The sequence below is a fragment of the Globicephala melas genome, chromosome 14 (assembly GCF_963455315.2).
Source record: "Globicephala melas chromosome 14, mGloMel1.2, whole genome shotgun sequence".
Classification (NCBI taxonomy): Eukaryota; Metazoa; Chordata; class Mammalia; order Artiodactyla; family Delphinidae; genus Globicephala; species Globicephala melas.
In genome coordinates, this window is record NC_083327.1 from 48,382,675 (window position 1) to 48,400,097 (window position 17,423).

Genomic DNA, 17,423 nt, shown 5'->3' on the forward strand with positions numbered 1-17,423 from the left:
AAAGAAATGAAATTGAGTTATTTGTAGTGAGGTGGATAGACCTAGAGTCTGTTATACAGTGTGTAAGTCAGAAAGAGAAAAACAAATACTGTATGCTAACACATATATATGGAATCTAAAAAAAAAAAAAAAGTGGTCATGAAGAACCTAGGGGCAAGACAGGAATAAAGACACAGACCTACTGGAGCATGGACTTGAGGATACGGGGAGGGGGAAGGGTAAGCTGGGACAAAGTGAGAGAGTGACATGGACATATATACACTACCAAACATAAAACAGATAGCTAGTGGGAAGCAGCCACATAGCACAGGGAGATCAGCTCGGTGCTTTGTGACCCCCTAGAGGGGTGGGATAGGGAGGGTGGGAGGGAGGGAGATGCAAGAGGGAAGAGATATGGGAATATATGTATATGTATAACTGATTCACTTTGTTATAAAGCAGAAAATAACACACCATTGTAAAGCAATTATACTCCAATAAAGATGTTAAAAAAAAAAAAAGAACTACCATATGATCCAACAATTACACTTCCGGGTATTTATCTGAAGGAAAAAAAAATAATAATGTATTTGCGTCACACTGACAAATAAAAATACGCTTAGCACCATTATTTACTGAGGATGTCAATTAAACCACAATGAAATATTGTACATTATCGCTAGACTAGCCACAGTTTAAAATATGGCTATGAACAGGTATTATTGAGCTGGTAGAGCAAGTGGAAATCTCATTATATATTTCTGGTGGAGATGTGGAATGGTGTAGCGACTTCGGAAAATAAAGCAGCAGTTTCTTATAAAATTAACCATGTACTCGTTATATGATATGGTTATTACATTCTTGCCTATTTATCCAAGGAAAAGGAAAACATATCCACACAAAGACTAGTGCATAATTTTGTTTAGCAGATTGATCCATAATATAAAAATCTGAAAACAGCTGAAATATTTGTCAACTGGGAAATTAAAATAATATTTACCACATAATAGATTATTACTCAGTAATCAGAAGGAATAAATTATTGATACATGTAGCAACATAGATGAACCTCAAAAACTTCATGCTAAGTAAGAGAAGCCATTCAGCATAGATTCTATGCTGCATTATTCCATTTACATGAAATTCCAGAATAGCAAAACTATCATTACAGAAAACGGATCAGTTTTTGCCAGGGTCTAGAGTTAAGGGGAAGGGATTCTTGCAGGTAGGCACAGAAATTTGGGGGTGTGTTAGAGCATTTAAGAAACCATTTATATTTGTTAAGAATCATTAAAGTAATATATTGAATCATTGGTTTTTATTATATGTAAATTATACCTCAATAAAGCTGACTAAAAATATAATTCACGTATCCAAGTGCAAAACAAACCCAAAACAAAACAAATGGATCTAGACACAGTGCGTATACCCTTAACAGAAATTAACTCAAAATGGGTCACAGTCCTAGATATAAAATGCAAAACTATAAAACTCCTAGAAAATAACATATAGAAGACAATCTAGATGACCTGGGGTTTGACCATGACTTTTTAGATACGGCATTGAAGGCATGATCTATGAAAGAAATAACTGAGTATATGGAATTCACTAAAATTAAAAACTTCTGCTCTGTGAAAGATGCTGTCAAGGGAATGAGAAGACAAGCCACAAACAAGGAGAAAATATTTGTAAGACACATATCTGATAAAAGACAGTTGTTCAGAATATACAAAGAACTCTTAAAGTTGAACAATAGGCAGATGAACAACCCAATTAAAAAACAGGCCAAAGACCTTAATAGACACCTTACTAAAGAAAATATATAGATGACAAATAAGCATATGAAAATATGCTCAACTCATATGTTAAAACAACAATGTGATGCCATTGCAGATCTGTTGGAATGGCAAAAATCCAAAACACTGATAATACCAAATGCTGGAAAGGATGTGAAGCAACAGGAACTCTCATTCATTGCTGGTAGGAATGCAAGATGGTACAACCACTTTGGAGAACAGTTTAGCTCTTTCTTATAAAACTAAAAATACTCTTGCCACATGATCCAGCAATCGTACTCCTTGATATTTTCCCCAATTAGCTGAAATCTTATGTCCAAACAGAAACCTGCACATGGATGTTTATATCAGCTTTGTTCATAATTGCCTATATTCTGAAACAACCAATATTCACAGTTGTCAACACTTGGAAGTAACTTCACTGGTGAATGGATAAATACTGGTAAATCTGTACAATAGAATATTATTCAATACTGAAAAGAAATAAGCTAACAAGCCATGAAAAGACATGGAGGAACCTTAAATGCGTATTTACTAAGTAAAAGAAGCCAATCTGAAAAGACTATGTACTGTGTGATTCCAACGGTATGGCATTCTGGGATAGGTGAAACTATGGAGGCAGTAAAAAGATTACTGGTTGTTAGCGGTTTGGAGTGATAGAGGGATGAATAGGTAGAGCACAGAGAATTTGGGGGGCAGTGAAATTATTCTCCATAGTACCACAATGGTGGATACATGTCATTATACATTTTTCAAATCCATGATTGTAGAAACCCAGGAGTGAACCCTAATGTAAACTGTGGACATTGGGTGATAATAATGTGTCAGTGTAGATACATCATTTGTAACAAATGTGCCACTCTGGTGCAGGATGTTGATGTGTGGAGGTTGTGTGTGTCAGGAGACAGAGGATATGTGAGAATTCTCTGTACATTCTGCTCAGTTTTGCTGTGACCTAAAACTTCTGTAAAAAAAAAAAAAAAGTCTGTTAAAGAAAAACATACAGACTTTAAAAAAATGAATAAAGTAATTTGGACTTATATATGGAAGTTAAATATATGTCAACACTATCAAAAAGTATGCAATAGCACAGGGAGATCAGCTCGGTGCTTTGTGACCACCTAGAGGGGTGGGATAGGGAGGGTGGGAGGGAGGGAGATGCAAGAGGGAAGAGATATGGGAACATATATATATATATATATACACACACACACATATATAACTGATTCACTTTGTTATAAAGCAGAAACTAACACACCATTGTAAAGCAATTATACACCAATAAAGATGTTTTAAAAAAAAAAGGATGCAAGAGGAGAAATGGAAATGTACTCTCGTAAGGGTCTCATAGTCTCTGTGAATTAACATATTATTTTAAAGTAGACTGTGATAGTTAAAGAGGCAAATTGTAAACCCTAGAGCAGAGCAACCATTTAAAAAATAAAAGATGTATAGCTAACAAGCCAATAGTAGAAAATGGAATCTTAAGGTAGATAACCTACAAAAAAGTTGTAAAAGAAGAGAAAAGAACAAAAAAAAACAGGAGAAAACAGATGGGACAAATAGAAAACAATTGGCAAGACAGTAGACAATGCAAACATATTTACAAAAACATTAAACATTAATGGCTATGAAAAATGTCCTAGACAGACATAAAAACACTAACTGTAAAAGAAAAAAAATGATAAATCGGCTTTCATAAAAATGAAAAACTTCTTCAAAAGCTAACTTCAACTGCAGTCTGTCAGAAAATATTTGCAATACATTTTTTGGACAAAGGTCTTGTTTCTGGAACATATAAAGAACTCTTAGAAATCAACTTTTGCTAATTGGTGTTGCTGTTATAACAAACGACACCCATATTTCAATGGATTAATACATTTAAAGTTACTTTTTAGCTCATTTCACATATCAGATACATGGTGTATTAGAGTTCTCCAGTGAAACAGAACCAATATGAAAATTTATTATAAGGAATTAGCTTGTGTGATCATGGAGGGTGACATACAAGATCTACAGTCAGCAAGCTGGAGACTTCGGAGAGCTGAAGGCCTGCAGGCTCAAGACATGCAAGAGTTGATGTTTCAGTTCAAGTCCAAATGCAGTCAGGCAGGAGGAAATTCATTTTTAATTGGGGGACGTGGAGTCTCTTCATTCTATTCAGATCTTCAGCAGATTGTATGGGACCATACACGTTAGGAAGGGCAATGCACTTTAGTCAGTCTACTGATACAAATGTTAGTCTCATCTCCAAACACCATCACACTCACACCTACAATAATGTTTCACCAAATATCTCAGCACTCCATGGCCTATTAAACCAATGTAAATCAGTGGGAAAGTATACTTAAACCACAGGAATATACCATAACTCACATGAAAATGAATGCTGAGAAATAATCTTCTTATGGGGGGCAGGGAAACTGGGGACTATATTCCATCAAATTATCCTCAAGGATTCAGTAAGATCAAACTGTTGTATAATTTTCAAATCTAAAATAGAGAAATACTTCAGCATTAAGTGATCTTTATTAACTTCATGATTTTGACAAAGAGCTGAAATAATAAACGACACAATAAGTTGACCAAAAAATAATTTGGCAAAAATTGGCAAAAAATTGGCAAAAAATCATAGCATCATTTAGAACATGAAATAAAATCATAAGAGGTACAAAAATATGATTCTTGATTTATTTTTACTGCCATTTTATATGACTAATTATTAATAAATACTGTACTACTTAGTTTTCTTATCTCAACTGGTGCAGGGAAATTTCCTGTGAAACTGACTCTTTTGCCTCTAATTCTGGTGAAAAGATAGAGACTTTATTAACTGTAGTACCACAGCCACTTAATAGTGGAAACAGAGTATCACTACATCTAGTTTATCTGGGTTAAGTCTACCTTACTAGCTTTATCCCTAGAATATATACAGACTGGAATCTGTTGGAAAATTTTATATGAGGTCTTCTTCTAAGACATGACTAAATTAGCTTCAAATTTTAACATTCCACTTCCATAGTCAGAAAATAATATGTGACAGAGACAGCTCATTATTTTCCTGTACTACTTCCACCTTTTTCCCTTTAGAGCAACAGAATTCTTCAAACACTCAGATATACACATACACAAATATACACACAGGCAGTTTTAGAGTTCCATATCTTGACATTTAATTTTCCAGCTTCCTTTGCAGCTAGGTATGGCCCTTTAACTATGGAATGCTAGTAGAAGTGATATGTACTATTGTCAGGCCAATGAATGCTGGTTTTCCTTCAGTTCCCTCTTTTGGCTTTCTCATTGTGCAGAAAATGATTAAGATTTGATCAGTCAGTGACATTAGGCCTAGAGAGAAAAAACAGAAAGGCGCACATAATAAGGATGACAGGGGCTTTATGCTAACCTGAGTCCCTGGATGTTCTTGTGGAGCAGACTTGCCTACCTGCCCTGGACTCCTCACTTCCTCTGGTTATTTTGTGTGATTGAAAAAAAAAAACACCTGTCTTGGTTGAGCTGCCATATTTTGGGGTCTCTTTTATAGTAGCTTAGTTTATACATAACTAATTCATAGACAGATGTGGGATCTGATAATATACATGAGGCTTAAAATTGGTTAATTGGATAGAATCTACCAGATGGTCAAGAGCTTGTAGCAGTGGATCTTGGCAACTGACTGCCTATTTGACCTTTCCTAGCAGTTTCGTTGGGTCTGTATGCTTTTTTGATGATCTCTTGTCAGTTTAACCCAGGTCAAAAGAATCATACACAGATTTAATCAAATTTTCTCAAAATGAAATAATTTCCCAAGTCAAAGATTACATTTCTTTAATTATAAAATGGAAACTTGAATTAATTTCTTCAACTTTTAGCCACATCCTTGGTGGTTCAGATTGATCACTTTTGCCTCTAAAAAAGGCTCTTGACCTCAGATCTGATTTTCCTAGACTTTCTCATTGTTGGGCATGTGGTTTATTAGTTATTGTTTATAATACAGGACACTCATAAAAGTGGCAAACAAATGGGGATTCCTTAAAATAAGAAATATGCAGTAGTTTGAAAAAGCCAGAGACATCTGATTTTATGCATTAGCTAGGGAAGGTCATCTATGGTTTCTAAACAAAGTCAATGTCCCAGCATTCCATTTTCTACCTTCCATGGGGTCTAAGAGTGAGAATTCTGCTTTGAATTACTACAGAATTTATTTCTCATGATAATTCCTCCATTTCTATGAACCTATTTATTCTTATATTGATGCTTCTTTCCCTTTCCTAACCACAATAAAATTATTTTTAAGAATAATGGGTCATATACAAATATTGAATCATTGTGTTATATACCTGAAACTAATATAATGTTGTATGTCATTTATACCTCAATTAAAGAAAAAAAAGAATAGTGGGTCTTATCATCAGCTTAGGAGAAAATATATTCACTTTCCTTTCCAAACTAGGGGCTGCTATTTCAGCTTTCAAGTCTGATCTCAGGTAAGACTTTTACAGAAAAAATTGAAAATAGAAGGAAATGAAACTGGTGTTTCATCATTCTTTAAGTTTTTTTTGACCTTTAAGGGAAATGAATGGCATTGAGAGAAGTTGTAATGAACACTGGCTCCAGTGTTGTGACATTTCTGTTAACTCATTGTTTGATCATTTCTCTCTGCCTTGCTCATATGATGTCTGTAGTGTGCTTTTTCCGTTTTTCACCATGTGATTTATCCTGTGTTACTGAGGACTCGGTCTATTTACAGTAACTGTGTGTTTTTATTATTCTTGTCTAAGGATGACTTTATGATTATGAGTTCCCTCTGAGTCTGCTCTAAATTCTTTGTTGCTAGCATTCTACAACATTACTTTAACTCATAATGTCTTACAGTACACTACTGTTGAACAAATGCTGCACAAATTTATTTCTTTACCTCCTCAGACTTTAATTCAGCAGTTAACTGTCTTGGGTAGTGGTTTACTCAGTACAGCAAATGAAAGAGATATAGACCCACTAACCAATATGGCTTGTGAGAAAATTCCACAGAAACAGAAATATTACACATTCATAGCTTTCGTGCACTAGTGAACTCCCAGAATTTTCCTTTATTTTGTAAATGTAAAGATAAACCTGAAGGCTATCTTAAAATATATTGCACCATGCACACCTTAATGGGATGTGAATGTGGAGCTGTCAAGTTATGCTTACAAATAATATTATTTTCTAGACAATTTTATTTTACAGATTTGAACACATTATTTTTCCTAAGCAAATATGTGGATTAAGCCAAGATATGTCAATAAAAGTGCTGGGGAAATGTCTTACGGGTATGAACACATTATCTGATAAAAATTCATATGCAGCTGTTTGCTCATGGCTGAAGATATAGGTAGGCCAAAGATCATTGAAGAGGAAACAAAATGAATTTGGATTCCTCACCATAGTGAACACATACCTAATACACCAAAACAGCACAGTATAGATTTTTTTTTTTGAATCTGCAGTTGTGTTTATGATCAGTGAGAACTGTGGTGCAGACCTGCTTGCCATTGTGCTGCTGACTGGAAAAATGTCCATTCACCTCTTTTTGCCTTAAGTATTTTTGTAAATTAGGATGTTTAGAGAACTATTCCAAATCAGAGTATACTGACCTAGAATATTCCTGAGTACCTTCTTTAACCCTATTTGCTAGGAGGCTACCTAGGACAGTGTTTAAGAGCATATCCTCTGAGGTCAGACAGCTGAGGGTTTAAATATTGGCTCTGGACTTCCCTGGTGGCGCAGTAGTTAAGAATCCGCCTGCCAATGCAGGGGACATGGGTTCGAGCCCTGGTTCTGGAAGATCCCACATGCCATGGAGCAACTAAGCCCACGTGCCACCACTACTGAGCCTGTGCTCTAGAGCCCATGAGCCACAACTACTGAGCCTGCATGTCACAACTACTGAAGCACATGCGCCTAGAGCCCTTGCTCTGCAACAGGAGAAGCCACTGCAATAAGAAGCCTACTCACCACAATGAAGAGTAGCCCCTGCTCACTGCAACTAGAGAAAGCTCTCACGCAGCAACAAAGACCCAACACAGCCAAAAATAAATGAATAAATTAAAAATAAGTGAATAAATAAATAAATATTGGCTCTGTCAAACACCTTGGCTATGTATGACCTTGGGAGATTTTTCAGAAGAGAATGGGAATAAAAATGATACCTGTCTCATAGAAGTTGTGTAAAGCATTTAGCCCATGTTAGAGGAGGCATGATGGTACCTAGAAAATGGTTACAGTGATGTTGCCTATCTAGTAAAGCAACACACTGCTGCTTCCCTTGCACCCTAGTGCACAACCAGACCTACTGAAATACCATTGGCAGAATAATATTACTTCCTTTATACATTTGGGCATATTTGCTTTGCATATAGCCAGTGTGGGCTCCCTCTATTTGTTGGTCAAGAGACTGGTGACCCAATATTTACAAAACTCAAGGCCTGTGTACCTTTCAGAATTCCTACCATTAGGCATTAATTATATATTGATTAAAAAAATCTTTATTTCATGAACTTTAGAAAAGGAAAAAATCACTACATATCTAGGGATAGAGAAGCATGATTAAAAATAATGAATAGTGTGATCTCCTATAATCATTTGAAACATGAATTTTTAAAATTAAAATGTTGAATCAAAGCAGAATGCAGATAATTGGGAAGAGACCTTCAAGATGGCAGAGGAGTAAGATGTGGAGATAACCTTCCTCCCCACAAATACATCAGAAATACATCTACATGTGGAACAACTCTCACAGAACACCTACTGAACAGTGGCAGAAGACCTCAGACCTCCCAAAAGGCAAGAAAGTCCCCACGTACCTGGGTAGGGCAAAAGAAAAAAGAATAAACAGAGACAAAAGAATAGGGACGGGACCTGCACCAGTGGGAGGGAGCTGTGAAGGAGGAAAGGTTTCCACACACTAGGAAGCCCCTCCGCGGGCGGAGACTGCGGGTGGCGGAGGGGGGAAGGTTCGGAGCCGCCGAGGAGAGCACAGCAACAGGGGTGTGGAGGGCAAAGCGGAGAGATTCCTGCACAGAGGGTCAGTGCCGACCAGCTGTCACCAGCCCGAGAGGCTTGTCTGCTTACCCGCCGGGGCGGGCGGGGGCTGCGAGCTGAGGTTCGGGCTTCGAAGTTCGGATCCCAGGGAGAGGACTGGGGTTGGCTGTGTGAACGCAGCCTGAAGGCGACTAGTGCACCACAGCTAGCCAGGAGTGTGTCCGGGAAAAACTCCTGAACTGCCTAAGAGGCAAGAGACCATTGTTTCAGGGTGTGTGAGGAGAGGGGATTAAGAGCACCACCTAAACGAGCTCCAGAGACCCGCGTGAGTCATGGCTATCAGCGCGGACCCCAGAGATGGGCATGAGACGCTAAGGCTGCTGCTGCCACCACCAAGAAGCCTGTGTGCGAGCACAGGACACTATCCACACCTCCCCTCCCGGGAGCCTGTGCAGCCTGCCACTGCCAGGTTCCTGGGATGCAGGGACAACTTCCCTGGGAGAATGCACGGCGTGCCTCAGACTGGTGCAACATCACGCCGGCCTCTGCCGCTGCAGGCTGGTCCTGCATCCGTACCCCTCCTTCCCCCCAGCCTGAGTGAGCCAGAGCCCCCGAATCAGCTGTTCCTTTAACCCCATCCTGTCTGAGCGAAGAACAGATGCCCTCAGGCGACCTACACGTAGAGGCGGGGCCAAATCCAAAGCTGAACCCCAGGAGCTGTGCGAACAAAGAAGAGAAAGGGAAATCTCTCCCAGCAGCCTCAGGAGCAATGGATTAAATCTCCACAATCAACTTGACGTACCCTGCATCTGTGGAATACCTGAATAGACAACAAATCATCCCAAAATTGAGGCAGTGGACTTTGTGTGATTTTGTCTGTATAGCTTTCCTTTTACCATTTGTCCTAGGGTTCTGTCTGTCCATTTTTGTTTTTTTTGGTACAGTTTTTAGCACTTGTTATCATTGGTGGATTTGAATTTTGGTTTAGTTACTCTTTTGTTTTTATTACATTTTAATTTTTTTATTTTTCATAATTTTTTTACTTTTTAATAACTTTATTTTATTTTTTTTCTTCCTTTCTTTCTTTTTGTTCTCCCTTTTCTTCTGAGACGTGTGGCTGACAGGGTCTTAGTGCTCCGCTGGGTGTCAGGCCTGTGCCTCTGAGGTGGGAAAGCCAAGTCAGGCTCCATGTAATATCAAAGAGTGAAAGCTCTCCCAGAGATCTCCATTCCAATGCTAAGACCCAGCTCCACTCAACGACCAGCAAGCTACAGTGCTGGACAGCCTATGCCAAACAACTAGCAAGACAGGAACACAACCCCACCCATTAGCAGAGAGGCTGCCTAAAATCATAATAAAGTCACAGACACCCCAAAACACACCACCGGATGAGGTCCTGCCCACCAGAAAGACAAGATCCAGCCTCACCTACCAGAACACAGGCACTAGTTCCCTCTACCAGGAAGCTTACACAACCCACTGAACCAACCTTAGCTACTGCAGGCAGACAACAATATCAACAGGAACTACAAACCTGCAGCCTGTGAAAAGGAGACCCCAAACAAAGTAAGTTAAGCAAAATGAGAAGACAGAGAAACACACAGCAGATTAAGGAGCAAGGTAAAAACCCACCAGACCAAACAAATGATGAGGAAAGAGTCAGTCTATCTGAAAAAGAATTCAGAGTAATGATAGTAAAGATGATCCAAAATCTTGAAAATAGAATGGAGAAAATACAAGAAATATTTAACAGGGAGCTAGAGGAACTAAAGAGCAAACAAACAATAATGAACAACACAATTAATGAAATTTAAAATTCTCTATAAGGAATCAGTAGCAGAATAACTGAGGCAGAAGAACGGATAAGTGACCTGGAAGATAAAATAATGGAAATAACTACCACAGTGCAGAATAAAGAAAAAAGAATGAAGAGAATTGAGGACAGTCTCAGAGACTTGTGGACAACAATAAACGTACCCACATTCGAATTATAGGGGTCCCAGAAGAAGAGAGAAAGAGACTGAGAAAATATTTGAAGAGATTATAGTTGAAAACTTCCCTAATATGGGAAAGAAAATAGTCAAGTTCAGGAAGCACAGAGAGTCCCATACAGGATAAATCCAAGAAGAAACATGCCAAGACACATACTAATCAAACTATAAAAAATTAAATACAAAGGAAAACATGAAAAGCAGCATGGGAAAAGCAACAAATAACATACAAAGGAATCCCCATAAGGTTAACAGCTGATCTTTCAGTAGAAACTCTGTAAGCCAGAAGGGAATGAAAGGAGATATTTAAAGTGATGAAAGGGAAAAATCTACAATGAAGATTTCTCTACCCAGCAAGGATCTCATTCAGGTATGATGGAGAAATTAAAACCTTTACAGACAAGCAAAAGCTAAGAGAATTCACCACCACCAAACCAGCTTTACAACAAATGCTAAAGGAAATTCTCTAGGCAGGAAACACAAGAGAAGAGAAAGATCTAGAATAACAAACCCAAACCAATTAATAAAATGGTAATAGGAACATACATATCGATAATTACCTTAAATGTAAATGGGTTAAATGCTCCAACCAAAAAACGTAGGCTGGCTGAATGGATACAAAAACAAGACCCCCATATATATGATGTCTACAAGAGACCCACTTCAGACCTAGGGACACATACAGACTGAAAGTGAGGGGTTGGAAAAAGATATTACATGGAAATCAAAAGAAAACTGGAGTAGCATTTCTCATATCAGATAAAAATAGACTTTAAAATAAAGACTATTAGAAGAGACGAAGAAGGACACCACATAATGATCAAGGGATCAGTCAAAGGAGAACATATAACAATTGTAAATATTTATGCGCTCTACATAGGAGGACCTCAATACATAGGGCAAATGCTAACAGCCATAAAAGGGGAAACCGACAGTAACACAATCATACTAGCGGACTTTAACACCCCATTTTCACCAATGGACAGAGCATCCAAAATGAAAGTAAATAAGGAAACACAAACTTTAAATGATACATTAAACAAGATGGACTTAATTGCTATTTATAGGACATTCTATCCAAAAACAACAGAATACAGTTTCTTCTCAAGTGCTCATGGAACATTCTCCAGGATAGATCATATCTTGGGTCACAAATCAAGCCTTCGTAAATTTAAAAATTGAAATCATATTAAGTATCTTTTCTGACCACAACGCTATGCGACTAGATATCAATTACAGGAAAAAATCTGTAAAAAATACAGACACATGGAGGCTAAACAATACACTACTAAATAACCAAGAGATCACTAAAGAAATCAAAGAGGAAATCAAAAAATACCTAGAAACAAATGACAATGAAAACACAACGACCCAAAACCTATCGGATGCAGCAAAGGCAGTTCTAAAAGGGAAGTTTATAGCAATACAATCCTACCTCAAGAAACAAGAGACATCTCAAATAAACAACCTAACCTCACACCTAAAGCAATTAGAGAAAGAAGAACAAAAAAACCCCAAAGTTATCATAAGGAAAGAAATCATAAAGATCAGATCAGAAATAAATGAAACAATAGTAAACTTCAATAAAACTAAAAGCTTGTTCTTTGAGAAGATAAACAAAATTGATAAACCATTAGCCAGACTCATCAAGAAAAAAAGGGAGAAGACTCAATAGAATTAGAATTGAAGAAGTAACAACTGACACTGCATAAATACAAAGGATCATGAGAGACTACTACAAGCAACTCTATGCGAATAAAATGGACAACCTGGAAGAAATAGACAAATTCTTAGAAAAGCACAACCTTAGGAGACTTAACCAAGAAGAAATAGAAAATATAAAGAGACCAATCACAAGCACTGAAATTGAGACTGTGATTAAAAATTTTCCAACAAACAAAAGCCCAGGACTAGATGGCTTCACTGGCAAACTCTATCAAACATTTAGAGAAGAGCTAACACCTATCCTGCTCAAACTCTTCCACAATATAGCAGAGGGAGGAACACTCCCAAACTCATTCTATGAGGCCATCATCACCCTGATACAAAACCAGACAAAGATGTCACAAAGAAAGAAAACTACAGGTCAATATCACTGATGAACATAGATGCAAAAATCCTCCACAAAATACTAGCAAACAGAATCCAACAGCACATTAAAAGGATCATACACCATGATCAACTGGGGTTTATCCCAGGAATGCAAGTATTCTTCAGTGTACACATATCAATCAATGTGATAAACCATATTAACAAATTCAAGAATAAAAACCATATAATCATTTCAATAGATGCATAAAAGCTTTTGCCAAAATTCAATACCATTGAATTTATGATAAAAACCCTACTGAAAGTAGGCATAGACGGAACTTACCTCAACATAAAAAGCCCATATATGATAAACCCACTGCCAATATCATTCTCAATGGTGAAATACTGAAACCATTTCCTCTAAGATCAGGAACAAGACAAGGTTGTCCTCTCTCACCACTATTATTCAACATAGCTTTGAAAGTTTTAGCCACAGCAATCAGAGAAGAAAAAGAAATTTAAAAAATCCAAATCAGAAAAGAAAAGGAAAACTGTCCCTGTTTGCAGATGACATGATACTATACATAGAGAATCCTAAATATGCTACCAGAAAACTACTAGAGCTAATCAATGAATTTGGTAAAGTAGCAGGATACAAATTAATGCACAGAAATCTCTTGCATTCCTAGACACTAATGATGAAAAATCTGAAAGATTAAGGAAACACTCCCATTTACCACTGCAACAAAAAGAATAAAATACCTGTTAATAAACCTAATTAAGGAGACAAAATATGCCGAAAACTGTAAGACACTGATGAAAGAAATTAAAGATAGAAACAGATGGAGAGATATACCATGTTCTTGGATTGGAAGAATCGACATTGTGAAAATGACTCTACTACCCAAAGCAATCTACAGATTCAGTGCAATCCCTGTCAAACTGCCAATGACATTTTTCACAGAACTATAACAAAAAATTTACAATTTGTATGGAAACACAAAAGAGCCTGAATAGCCAAAGCAATCTTGAGAAAGAAAAACAGAGCTGGAGGAATCAGGCTCCTGGATTTCAGACTATACTAGAAATCTACAATAATCAATACAGTATGGTGCTGGCACAAAAACAGAAATATAGATTAATGGAATAGGATAGAAAACCCAGAGATAAACCCACGCACATATTGTCACCTTATTTTTCATAAAGGAGGCAAGAATATACAATGGAGAAAAAGCAGCCTCTTCAGTAAGCGGTACTGTGAAAACTGGATAGCTACATGTAAAAGAATGAAATTAGAACACTCCCTAACACCATACACAAAAATAAACTCAAAATGGATTAAGACCTAAATGTAAGGCCATTCACTGAAAATCTTAGAGGAAAACATAGGCAGAACACTCTATGACATAAATCACAGCAAAATCCTCCTTTTTTACCCACCTCCTGGAGAAATGGAAATAAAACCCAAAATAAACAAATGCGACCTAATGAAAGTTAAAGGCTTCTGCACAGCAAAGGGAAACATCAACAAGATGAAAAGACAACCCTTATAATGGCAGAAAATATTTGCAAATGAAGCAACTGACTAAGGATTAATCTCCACAATTTACAAGCAGCTCATGTAGCTCAATATCAAAAAACAAACAACTCAATCCAAAAATGGGCAGAAGACCTATAGACATTTCTCCAAAGAAGATATACAGATTGCCTACAAACACATGAAAGGATGCTCAGTATCACTAATCATTAGAGAAATGCAAATCAAAACTACAATGAGGTATCACCTCACACCAGCCAGAATGGCCATCATCAAAAAATCTACAAACAATAAATGCTAGAGAGGGTGTGGAGAAAAGGGTACCGTCTTGCACTGTTGGTGGGAATGTAAATTGATACAGCCACTGTGGAGAACAGTATGCAGTTTCTTTAAAAAACTAAAAATAGAACTACCATTTCACCCAGCGATCCCACTACTGGGCATATATCCGGACAAAACCATAACTCTAAAGAGTCATATACCACAATGTTCATTGCAGCTTTGTTTACAATAGCCAAGACAAGGAAGCAACCTAAGTGTCCACTGGCAGATGAATGGATAAAGAAGATGTGGCACATATATACAATGGAATATTACTCAGCCATATAACAAGTGAAATTGAGTTATTTGTAGTGAGGTGGATGGACCTAGAGTCTGTCATATAGAGTAAAGTAAGTCAGAAAGAGAAAAACAAATACTGTAAGCGAGCACATATATATGGAATGTAAAAAAAGGAAAGGTTCTGAAGAACCTAGGGTCAGGACAGGAATAAAGATGCAGATGTAGAGAATGGACTTGAGGACACGGGCAGGGGGAAGGCTAAGCTGGACGAAGTGAGAGAGTGGCATGGACTTATATATAATAACAAATGTAAAATAGATAGCTAGTGGGAAGCACCTGCGTAGCACAGGGAGCTCAGCTCGGTGCTTTGGGTCCACCTACAGGGGTGGGACAGGGAGGGTGGGAGGGAGATGCAAGAGGGAGGAGATATGGGGACATATGTATATGTATAGCTGATTTACTTTGTTACAAAGCAGAAACTAACACACCATTGTGACGCAGTTATACTCCAATAAAGATGTTAAAAAAAAAGTATGCAGATAATTGAAATAAATTGTTAGAAAATACTGTAAAAAAAGAAAGCCATTTGCCACAACATGGATAGGCCTAGAGATCATCATACTAGTTGAAGTAATTTAGAAGGAGAAATATCATATGATATCACTTACATGTGGAATCTTAAATGATAGAAATAAACTTTAGAAAACAGAACCAGACTCACAGACTTTGAAGACACATTTATGGTTACCAAAGGGGAAAGGGGGGGAGATAAATTAGGAGTTTGGGATTAACATATACACATTACTATATTAAAAATAATCAACAAGGACCTACTGTAGAGCACAGGGAACTCTACTCGATACTCTGTAATAACCTATATGAGCAAAGAATCTGAAAAAGAATGAATATATATGACAATTACTTTACATCTGAAACTAACACATCAATTATACTTTAATATAAAATAAAAATTAAGCTAAAAATGAAAATGCTGTAAAGAGAAAATAATATGAAACATGAACATTTCCATTTTATTGTTAATTCATTAAAATTCATTTATATTTTTGAAAAGGTGTAATGCTTCTAAATCAGGCACAAAATCCATCTCTGCAAAGATGATATTAACCTTATAACAAATTAGGTTTCATTTTTCAACTCAGGCTCAAAGTTTCCAAATTAATCTAAGAAGAGTTTAAGCTGTGATTTTGTAACTGTCAGGAGAAATGGATACAGTTACTTGAGTGTCTAAAGGAATTAGTTGTTTAGATGTTGGAGAGAAGCAGATTAATAATGTATATACTAAGTGCTCTCTACTTAATTAGTGAACAAACTGATGTTTCGCATTACTCTTATCTCTTGCGAAAATATCCTTATCTAAACATAAGGTGGTAGCAATGCTTTTTATTGTTAAGGATGTAGAAATTATCGCTTTTAGAAAAAAATTGTCTGCCTAAAATTTTTAAAATGTGCCCAAAGTAAACAGTGCAATGCAAATTTCTTAATAACCGCATGTACCCATTTACTCCCAAAGGAAACGTGTTTCTAGTTTTGCTTCACAAACTAAAGGATACCCTTTAGCTCCTCCCCTGGCATAATACTGAGCCTGGGGTCCAAGCCTTATAATTTCAGCTATGTGATATTTGAGAGTGGAATCAGGATTTTTCATACCAGTGTTTGGTGTTAGGGAAGTAGAAACCCTCCCCTTGCATTTTAGGCGTGATGTTAAGACTTGCAGTTCACCAGAACAGATTCCCTTTGTAACTGGGCTATAGCCAATTACCAGGGAAACTTGCATCTCCCAAGTTCTTAGGGGGAGGCCAGCCTGCAAGGTATAAATCTTGAATTGGTTAACTCTTATCTCTGAGTCTGCTTTGATATTATTTTTTATTGTAATGCTTCACCTTCATTTTTCTGTCTAGTAAATTGTCAGTACCACTCTGGGCCTGAAGTAAAATGCCATGAACTTTACTTGATTCCTGTGGAACTCAGTAGTAAGAAATACCCACTCAAATATATAATTATAGTACATCATAGATTAGATTGGTCGTATTACTTGCCACTTACACTACCTATATCTATTTATACTCCATCCACTACACTTATATATTTATATACATTCCTGTCATAATTTCATCCATCCTCTTGGCTTTAAATTCCATCTATATTCTATTGCCTCCAAAATGTATATCTCCAGCCCAGAGCTGTTCTTTGAAACCCAGACCTGTATATCTAATGGTGTACTTGATTTATCCAGTTGAAAATTAGAACTAACTTTCTGAATCTGAAACCTGACTTATCCAGCTGGCTTTTGTCAACAGAGGAGAGGTTCGTTGCCACCCCAAAAGAAACTCTAGAGATCACTGAGTTTTTAAAAGTCTGCTGAGGACTTATAGTTATTAATTTAGTCTTAACTCTTTTTGAATGAAATTATTTTTCTACTGCTATCATATTTGGGTTAATGGATACTGTTCATTTGTTAGTACAATATGTCTTTAAATTACTAGATTA